Source organism: Oncorhynchus keta, chromosome 31 (genome assembly GCF_023373465.1).
Source record: "Oncorhynchus keta strain PuntledgeMale-10-30-2019 chromosome 31, Oket_V2, whole genome shotgun sequence".
In the NCBI taxonomy this organism is placed as follows: Eukaryota; Metazoa; Chordata; class Actinopteri; order Salmoniformes; family Salmonidae; genus Oncorhynchus; species Oncorhynchus keta.
Window position 1 is genome coordinate 9,545,100 of NC_068451.1, and position 10,541 is coordinate 9,555,640.

Genomic DNA, 10,541 nt, shown 5'->3' on the forward strand with positions numbered 1-10,541 from the left:
GGGTATGATATTTGCGTGTCTCTAACTTTGGGACCAAATACTAAACTTTTGCACTACTTTAATACACATAAGTGAATTTGTCCCAATACTTTTGGTCCCCTAAAATGGGGGAACGATGTACAAAATGTGCTGTAATTTCTAAACGGTTCAGACGATATGGATCAAAATACCCTCTACTGAAAGCTGACAGTCTGCACTCACTTTAACTTCACAGCCATTGTATCATTTAAAATCCAAAGTGCTGGAGTACAGAGCCAAAACAACAACAAAAAACATGTCACTGTCCCAATATTTTTTCTATGGGCCGAGATACTCATTGGCCCATTCAAATTCTGAGATAGAATAGAAAACTATAATTAAAAGTTTCACCTAAGTTAGTGGGAGTGGTTGTGAGTTACCTTGTGATGTCAAATAATCTTTTCCAGACTGAATAGTATAGGTCCAGTTTTTCATAACGCAATGACCACCCCTAAAATGGAAAGATATGCGCATTATCACACAGACAGCTTCTACTGTAATTGTGAACAACACTGACGTTCTCCTATACTTTGAAAATGTTAGTCAGGGTAGAATAGTCCACAAGCATTGAAACGCCATATAGGCTGTAACTAAGCCTGTTGAACTGTGTACAACTGGGTCAAATCTGGGTCAGAAACAGACCAAGGATGTGTTCCAAATAATCCCTCTCTTCTTCCGTTTCTCATTACTGTTAAAAGAAACTCCCTTTAGCCCATGCATATCCAAATCCAATGCTTTTATATTCCTGGGGAGAAGTGAACAAGTGCACACTTCAGGAAGGAGAGATTATTGGGACATTCACCAAGTGGGCTTTTCTGCCAGTATGATTGTGTGTCAGCTAACCCTGGTCTCTTAAACGCGCATGGCTCCGGTCAACAGTAGTGCCTTTTCAGAGGTCTCATTCAGGTGAAACACAGTGCTGTCCATCTGTCTGAACATCTGCACATCAGACTCCTTCACACCAGCCGCTGCAATGAAGTACCATTTGCCAAGATACTGTGAGTGAGTGAGTGAGTGAGTGAGTGAGTGAGTGAGTGTAGGAAGGAAGGAAGGAAGGAAGAAAAGAGAGAAGGGCAGAATTATAGGAAAGAAAACATCTATTTGAAAACATTACTGACAAAAATGACCACCAGAGTGAGAAAACAGTGGGTGGGGAAAGTGTACGATGACAAGGGAAAGGCCAAGGCGATAAATGTGAAATAATTCAAAAACTACATCTGAAACTGAGAAACCATTTGTTGAGGTGCTGTCCATATCCAGCCATTACAGAAAAAAAAGAAATGAATTGTGAAATCATGTGGATTTTCTGTAAACCATATACTGTATGCTTGTAAGACTCCAATTACAACACTTTCAAGTCAAACCACATATGGTGGGAAGTCTGTACAGCAAACTGCATTTTGTATGATGTTTGCAGGGCTCACTTGTAAAAGTGACTCATTGTCTGTTTTTACTCAAAGTTGACTCCTTGTACAGTGGGGCAAAAAAGTATTTAGTCAGCCACCAATTGTGCAAGTTCTCCCACTTAAAAAGATGAGGCTTGTAATTTTCATCATAGGTACACTTCAACTATGACAGACAAAATGAGAAGAAAAAAATGAGAAAAAAAAATCCAGAAAATCACATTGTGGGATTTTTAATGAATTTATTTGCAAATTATGGTGGAAAATAAGTATTTGGTCAATAACAAAAGTTTCTCAATACATTGTTATATACCCTTCGTTGGCAATGACAGATGTCAAACGTTTTCTGTAAGTCTTCACAGGGTTTTCACACACTGTTGCTGGTATTTTGGCCCATTCCTCCAAGCAGATCTCCTCTAGAGCAGTGATGTTTTTGGGCTGTTGCTGGGCAACACGGACTTTCAACTCCCTCCAAAGATTTTCTATGGGGTTGAGATCTGGAGACTGGCTAGGCCACTCCAGGACCTTGAAATGCTTCTTACGAAGCCACTGCTTCGTTGCCCGGGCGGTGTGTTTGGGATCATTGTCATGCTGAATGACCCAGCCACGTTTCATCTTCAATGCCCTTGCTGATGGTAGGCTTTGTTACTTTGGTCCCAGCTCTCTGCAGGTCATTCACTAGGTCCCCCCATGTGGTTCTGGGATTTTTGCTCACCGTTCTTGTGATCATTTTGACCCCACGGGGTGAGATCTTGCGTGGAGCCCCAGATCGAGGGAGATTATCAGTGGTCTTGTATGTCTTCCATTTCCTAATAATTGCTCCCACAGTTGATTTCTTCAAACCAAGCTGCTTACCTATTGCAGATTCAGTCTTCCCAGCCTGGTGCAGGTCTACAATTTTGTTTCTGGTGTCCTTTGACAGCTCTTTGGTCTTGGTCATAGTGAAGTTTGGAGTGTGACTGTTTAAGGTTGTGGACAGGTGTCTTTTATACTGATAACAAGTTCAAACAGGTTCCATTAATACAGGTAACGAGTGGAGGATAGAGGAGCATCTTAAAGAAGAAGTTACAGGTCTGTGAGAGCCAGAAATCGTGCTTTTTTTGTCAGTGACCAAATCCTTATTTTCCACCATAATTTGCAAATAAATTCATAAAAAATCCCACAATGTGATTTTCTGGATTTTTTTTTCTCATTTTGTCTGTCATAGTTGAAGTGTACCCATGAAAAAAAATTACAGGCCTCTCATCTTTTTAAGTGGGAGAACTTGCAAAATTGGTGGCTGACTAAATACTTTTTTGCCCCACTGTATGTGTGTGTAACCCAATGACTCCCTTTAAAAATGAAGGTTAAATATAATAAAACTTAATTATGGGTCACATATTTTTTGTAAATAAATTAAAGACCAAAATAATCTTTTGAGAATCATCATGAAGGGCTCATGAGGTTTTGATATATCATCGCTTGTGCATAGTAACCTAATTAATAGGTCAATAGTACTAAAAACAGATATCGCATCTGCATATCTCTCTTACCTGTCGGGTATTGAGACTGCTTGGGAGCAGGGGGTGAAGAGCTGACCCAACCACCCATTCAAAAAGAGCAAGAATGAATACACTTCCTTGGCCTCTAACATACTACTTCAAATCAACTTGCAGCCTCAAAGAAACCTGGTAATTGAGTGCTTTTTCTAGGCTTGATCTTTCTGTGTCCGGACTGAGCTTTAAACGTTTTAGGATTGTGGTAATCATTAACCCCTTTTTTGTTAGCACAACTTTCCACCATCCCACATAGTCCAAAGGCCCACATACCAAAATGGTTTTGTACCATGGTTTATGAAGTGTGACCGAAAAATGTCAATATTATTACCTATAAGTATTTTTGGGTGGGTGGCCTTTAAAGTAAGAAGTGTTTAAGCTTTTACCCAATTGTAGGAAATAGGCCTGCTTCTACACCTATTCTCCTCACCCTTCATCAGCCCCCATGTTTGTGGATGGGTTTCAATATGACTGTCATTTCTGCAGTCTACACTGGTAATGCACATCCCACAGGTTCTTGTTTTGTAAGACAGTATCACAGCGCTAGAGTAACTACCAAGCAGTATCAATGTAATGAATTATTCTTGTTGTAAGCATTAGGGCCAGGAGTTTTCCTGAATATGTGAGCCTGAACAGGAAAAAACCCTGCTACAATACCACACGCAAACTCAACTTTCTGAGTGTTTCATAGGTAGACCTTCATAAGATGTCCTTGTTTTCTGATTTGTGAATAACAATATTGTGCATATTCATTTGACTTGTGTTAACGTTTTGAGGAGAACAAAGAGAACACTGCTTCCAATTGGTGTAGTCGGATCAACTTTTCAGGGGTTCTTTGTCTCTTAATGGAATATGCCTGACATTATTTAATTCTCTCTCTCTATACATACCAGCAACTTTACACCGATAAAGTTCCAAATTTAATGCTGAAAAGCACATCTGATCATTAGGCACAAACTGGTTGAATCAACATTGTTTCAACGTAACTTGTCAATGGAATCGTGACGTGGAACCTATGTGGAAAATACATTAGATATGAAAAAAGTAATCAACCTTAAACGGTTGTTTTGAGGGTGAAATTTCAACCACCGGATGATGTTATCATGGTCACTGTAGTGTTATGCTTTATGAGAAGAATCTTGAGGTGAATATCACTTTGGTTGACTTTAACGAAACAATAAAGTAACACAGGAGACTGTCTTCAATGTTACGACGGATGCACGCGGACCGACTTGCCCAATCACCTTTAATATGACGTCATGAACATACCTGTGCCATGCGCTATAATAAAATAGTTCCAATACAACACATCACCCTTTCAAGACATATGTTTCTAAAATGTCAACACAACACAATGTTTATAGTTCATCACTCTGTAATTAACTTGCCTCAACATATGAATTCATAAACAAACTTTTCTGTCTTTAAAGTTCAACAACTCATGAAACAGCAACTCATTTTCTGTCTTTAACATTCCATAAAAACAGTTGTTGTTTCTTCAACACTAACTATATATTACCCTAAGGTGAGCTGGGTGGACTGCCAGTCACATTGATAGGTGCAGTGGGGTTCTTTCTCTAGCTGAGAACTGTGGAGCATTGTCTGTAATTAGAATATTTGGGCATCCTAAACAGGCGAAGATGTTCTTCAGTTTAGCTCTTGTAGTTTCTCCTGACACGTCTTTGAGGTAAGATATTTCTATATACATCTAGAAAAATACTCCACAACTACCAAGTAGTTTTGCTTGTTGAGCTCACATATGTCAGCTGCTACTCTTTCCCATGGGCAACTGGGGAGTGGAGTGGTGATCAGAGGCTCCCTCCTCTGAGTAGGTTCGGACTCGTGGCAGTCTTTGCATGTACGGACTATTTCCTGACCATTTCCTGTTTTTACTTATTCAAGGCCACCACACACTACCTCTAGCTCGCTCCCGGCCCTTCACAACGCCCTGATGGCTGTTGAGTATGCGCTTTAACATTTCAGTTCTCATATTTTGTGGTACTACTATTCTATCTCCATACAACATTAGTCCTTGTGTCATTGAGAGGTTCTGTCGGGGGGTGTAGTAGGCTTGCACCTTGTCTGGCACTTTGGCTGCATACTTAGGCCATCCTGTTGTCACATAGTGTTTCACCATCTGCAGCTCTGCATCTTGTTGTGTCTGCTTCTTGACGACGTACAGCTTGTTGGTTGAGATAGGCCATTACTGTATGAACTGAATCCTTATGAACTGCATCCTTATAGGCCTCGATTTCACTGGTCAACCCTGCGATATCTTGTGTAACGGCTGACTGGGGATGTCTGGAAAGGGTGTATGCTATAACAAGCCGTTTCCCCGGCACATACTTGGCTGTAGGGTTATAACACATCATGCGCATGAACCGTCTCTGACAGGCACTAAGTCAAGGTCTTCACAGTTTATTAATGGAATAAGAAGTTTGATCACTCAGCAGTGTGAATGTATCAGATATCTGGTAAATTTCTCATATGCCCAGTCACTCCTTTTCTATCTGTGCATGGCGCTTATTTGCATCTGTGAGAGTCCTGGAGCAATAAGCTACTGGCTTTAACTGTCCACTTCTTTCTGTAGTAAGACCATCCTAACCCATAACTACTGGCGTCTGCACTGACTATGGTAGGCTTTGTCATATCATAGTCAGGATCGAGGGAAAGATGAACCGAGCAAAGTACAGAGAGATCCTTAATGAAAACCTTCTCTAGGGTCCTCAGGACCTCCGAAGGTGAACATTCGCCCCAGTCTAACAGGGACAACACAGCCAAGACAACGCATGAGTGGTTTCGGGATAAGTCTCTGAATGTCCTTGAGTGGCCCAGCCAGAGCCCGGACTTGAACCCGATCGAACATCTCTGGAGAGACCTGAAAATAGCTGTGCAGCAACGGTCCACATCCAACCTGAGAGAGCTTGAGAGGATCTGCAGAGAAGAATGGGAGAAACTCCCCAAATACAGGTGTGCCAAGCTTGTAGCGTCAGACCCAAGAAGAGTCAAAGCTGTAATCGCTACCAAAGTGCTTCAACAAAGGGTCTGAATACTTATGTAAATGTAATATTTCAGTTTTATTTTAATAAATTTGCTAACACGTCTAAAATCAGTTTTTGCTTTGTCATTATGGGGTATTGTGTGTAGATTGGCTTTTTCCTCATCAATTTAAGAATAAGGCTGTAACATAACAAAATGTAGAAAGGTCAAGGGTTCTGAATACTTTCCGAATGCACTGTATGTTAGATTCACATCTCCAAATAAAAGTTAAAGAACAGGATTCAGCCAGTGGCTCAAATGGAACTATCCAAGCTGTAGATAATTCTTCTTTAGGATGTTGATATTTGGTTACATTGTCAACCAAAAACAATTCAATACTGCTTTTGTAACAGTAAATGGCCTAAAGTTAAGGCGCTTACAAACTAACTTAACATTCAACCTTAAAATGAGTAACATTCCTGTCCACATTGAGGTTACTGTAACTTTAAATGTCTTATGTAGGTTAATCATAATAGGCGTTTATGTTCACGATAGCATGCATAAAATAGCATTCACAATTGCAGTAATAATCAGCGTAACATCTCAAACGGAATTGATCACTTGCTCCATGTCTTTTTTAATGTAATCCAATCCCAGGTCATTTTGTTCTGCTATTAGATTAAGCACAGTGATAACACAATCTGCTGTATAAATAAACAATATTTCTGACATTGTATTCCCATTTGAACTTTGCTGTGCTTTTAAAACTTGCTAGATGGTTAGGGGTCCTGCATGGTTCTGGTACCGACCGATATTTTCGCTTATAAATCGATCTGTGGATACGTAGATCGAAAATGGCATCCACTGAGCGACAGCCCTGGTTCACACCAACACATTAGTATTACTGAGCCTGTGTGACATCGCTTTTCGGACTGTTCATCAACTCCTTGCTGAACACCACGTCACAGCAACTGAGCCACGGACAAAGCACATGCCTGCAATCATTACATGCAACCAACATCCTAGCGCAGCAGGAGAAAATTATTTCATCACGGTAGCGCATTCAGAGATCGATTTATAGCCATTGATGTAAAATAATTCATAGGCTTTAAACAAAAACAAAACAATTTTCTGTCATAGCTGGACAATATTAATATGTTATGAAAGGTAAGTTCCTAACGAGTTCAGGAAGCCAAGCTAAAGCTCTGTGAGACGTTCACAGTGATTGGGGCAGACGTTTTGATCAAGAGAGACCTTCAGAAAACATGCCCATTTTCTCTAACACTAAACATACAAATATGCATTTCACAGTTAAAAGGTGAAATCTTAGTAATTGTATAATTTGATTATGCTATATTTATAAAGCATATAAGTATTTTCAAGCTATATTCATGCAGTTTTGTTGAGTAAGAAATACATCAAAAAATATTTTATTTTTATCATATTTGTACTGTGTACTTGAGCTTGTGTTCTCAAAAGTGACGACACCTCAAACAACTTATAATATTTTTTTACCAGAAAGGTGGAATTTTAACCTTTTTTTGATTATACAGCATTACTATTTATTGTTTATGGCCCAGTCATGATGAATAATTACTTTTGGGGATTAAGTAATGGGTGACAACTAAACCAATAATCTGACATTGTTTTCAAAATGGAATTAGGCTGTGCTCTTCAAATGGTTGAAAGCATTTTGGAAATTCAACTTACTTACTTTTTGAGTGAGTGAATACATGTCGTAATCTCATTGATCAACATCTCAACCAAATATTACCCAAGTTTTATTTTATTTATTCGTTATTTTACTAGGTAAGTTGACTGAGAACACGTTCTCATTTACATCAACGACCTGGGGAATAGTTACAGGAGGGGGATGAATGAGCCAATTGTAAACTGGGGATTATTAGGTGCCCGTGATGGTTTGAGGGCCAGATTGGGAATTTAGCCAGGATTAACATCCCTAATCTTACAATAAATGCCATGGGATCTTTAATGACCTCAGAGAGCCAGGATACCCGTTTAACATCCCATCTGAAAGACAGCACCCTACAAAGGGCAGTGTCCCCAATCTCTGCCTTGGGGCATTGGGATATGTTTTAGAGAGTGCCTCCTCCTGGCCACCCAACAACACCAGCAGCATCTGGTCTCCCATCCAGGGACAGACTAGGACCAACCCTGCTTAGCTTCAGAAGCAAGCCAGCAGTGGTATGCAGGGTGGTATGCTGCTGGCTATACCACGTGGTGTGGGTTTGCTAAATGCTTAAATAATGATGCCCATACCATCATACGATGACAAAATCATACAAAAGTATTCACTGAAAGCCGTGAGGTCATCTTTTTCCACATTAGAAGAGGAAAATGACACATCTTGTAAAATTATACAACAATATCACTGGAGGCTGCTGAGGGGAGGACTGGAATGGAAAACATGTGTTTGATGTGTCGATACCATTCCATTGATTCCATTCCAACCATTACTATGAGCACGTCCACCCCAATTAAGGTGCCAAGGGCCGCCGGTGAACCATATATTATATTCTGTTGCTCATTGATTACGGTGTATTTAGAGGACACTGGTGCTTCATCAATCTATCAGGTGATGTGCAAAGCAGCCAAACGGCTTACAGCAATTACATGATGGATACTCAAGTTCTGATGGTGTGCAGTTGTATAATAGGCTTACATCTGTGCATAACTGACCTTGAAAGTCATGGAATAAGGGAATAGGAGAGTTATTCTATATATCACATATAGACAAAGATATCTGACTGTTTGCTGCATTTCTGTTCTGTGTTGACAGATGCTTCAGTGCAGCTGTGTGCTGCTCCAGATAAAACTGTCTGGACTAATTTCATGTTTATTAGCATGTGGCTGTTTTGTATTGATTCCAGGAAACTCCACAGACACACAGCATTACTCACTGTACTCTGTCAGGGTCCTCTCATCCTGCAGAACTCGGCCCTGGTAGATCAGCCTGTTTGTCCACTGAAGTGGCAATGTGCTCCTTGAACTCTTTCACTGTCAACTGAGAAAAAGACACCGGTGTGAGGATTAGGCCTATATCCAGTATATGTAAGGCTACTGTAAAAGCGCTCCGTTGGATATGAGAACGTACCTGTCCGCCTAGTGTAACTTTGGCTCTGGGAGTCCAAAGTTTTGACAGTCACCTCTATATCAGCACCTGGTTCCTCCATGGTCATGTTTACCCTGTGTGTCAAGTAACAGAGGCAATAGAATAGAGTATCATATCAATGCTGTCATGAATAGCATTATGTAAGGGTTAATCAATGAGGGGCTAAGCGCTAGCAGAACTAATCTTCCACAGAGTTGGGCATAGAGCCCTGAGCTGCGAACTGACCAAATTCACATAGAAATGTGAGTTATAGATATGTTGTTCTCATTGAAAGCAAGTGTATGTGGTAAATCTGTTCTATGTGCGCTATTTCTATGCTTCCGCTCTTAAGTTTGGTTTTTGCATCTTTTACTCTCCGTTTAGTACACCAGCTTCAAACAGCTGAAAATACAATATGTTTGGTTATGGAAAATATACTTCACAGCAGTTTAGATGATACAATGATTCTCGAAACTGTTTTGTCATTAAACTTAAATTAGGCAAACTATTAGAATTTTAGCAAAAAAGTTATTTCTGCATAGTGCACCTTTAACACATTTGCCGCTAGAAATGTGTTAATTTGCAGGTAGAAATGTGTTCCACATCCACTGAAGTAGCAAGCAAATGTACTATATTGCTGTAGTAGTTGCCTTGGTAACCAAACCAACAGAGTTACTAGTTAAGCTAACCAAGCCATCAGTCCTAAATTGCTATTATGAAAAATCGAATTCAATAATGTTTTCAATTCGACATTTGCTATCAAAAATCAGCTCAAACGTAGAAAATGTGAACTATAAGTGAACTATAAGCCATTGAATTCTACCATGCTGATGTACCGTGCATTATAGGAAATAATGTACGGCCTAAAATGCTCTTGAAGCCAATCATAAACGAATATAAAACAATATCCTTGTTATAACGTGGCTAATATAATTTTCATTGGGCTAGCTAATGCCTAAACAAAGATACTATGTGGTCTAACGTTAACGTTCATGGAAGCTGCCACAGCTTTCCAGCGAAAATAGCTAGCTAGCTGAATGGCTAACATCCTTGCCTTGAAGCAAACACGGTCAAACAAAAACTTTTCATGTCAGCGTTCTCTTGATAGAAATCAATTTTAATTGTAGATGGAACTTATACAAAAGTGATGGTCCAATCAATTTCACACGAATATTGACAAAATACGACAGTGAAACTTGTAGCTAGGTATCTCACAGCTACGTTAGCTTTTAGCCAGCCGTTAGCGAGCTAGCCTTGAGCTAACGTTACCATAAACTGTATGAAGTTAGCGAGCTATCTACCGACCACCTAGCTAGTTACTTACTTAATTACTTTGTCGCTCCTATCTGTGAAGTTAAATCTTCCGATTTCACCAGAGTGTTTACCGATTATTCAGTGTGGCATGTAAAGTTAATAGTTCCTCCTATGATGATAGCAACTGCGGTTAAAGTAACGTGACATATGATTAGCTACCAGAACAGCTGTGACGTTTCA

At 39.8% G+C, this 10,541-nt stretch overlaps 1 long non-coding RNA gene across 3 annotated transcripts in view; it reads right to left on the minus strand.

The window, feature by feature from the left end:
• The window catches only part of LOC118364360 (uncharacterized), a 17,631-nt gene extending 7,090 nt beyond the window's left edge, over positions 1 to 10,541 (minus strand). For 2 of the 3 annotated variants that reach the window (XR_008087885.1, XR_004821570.2), the window contains exons 1-4: positions 10,372 to 10,540; positions 9,051 to 9,142; positions 8,857 to 8,960; positions 399 to 469 (exon numbers count right to left, since the gene is read on the minus strand). This is a non-coding gene — a long non-coding RNA (uncharacterized LOC118364360). Of the gene's footprint in view, positions 1 to 398; positions 470 to 8,856; positions 8,961 to 9,050; positions 9,143 to 10,371 lie in introns of all 3 variants that reach the window. The other variant, XR_008087886.1, reaches the window with a different exon arrangement.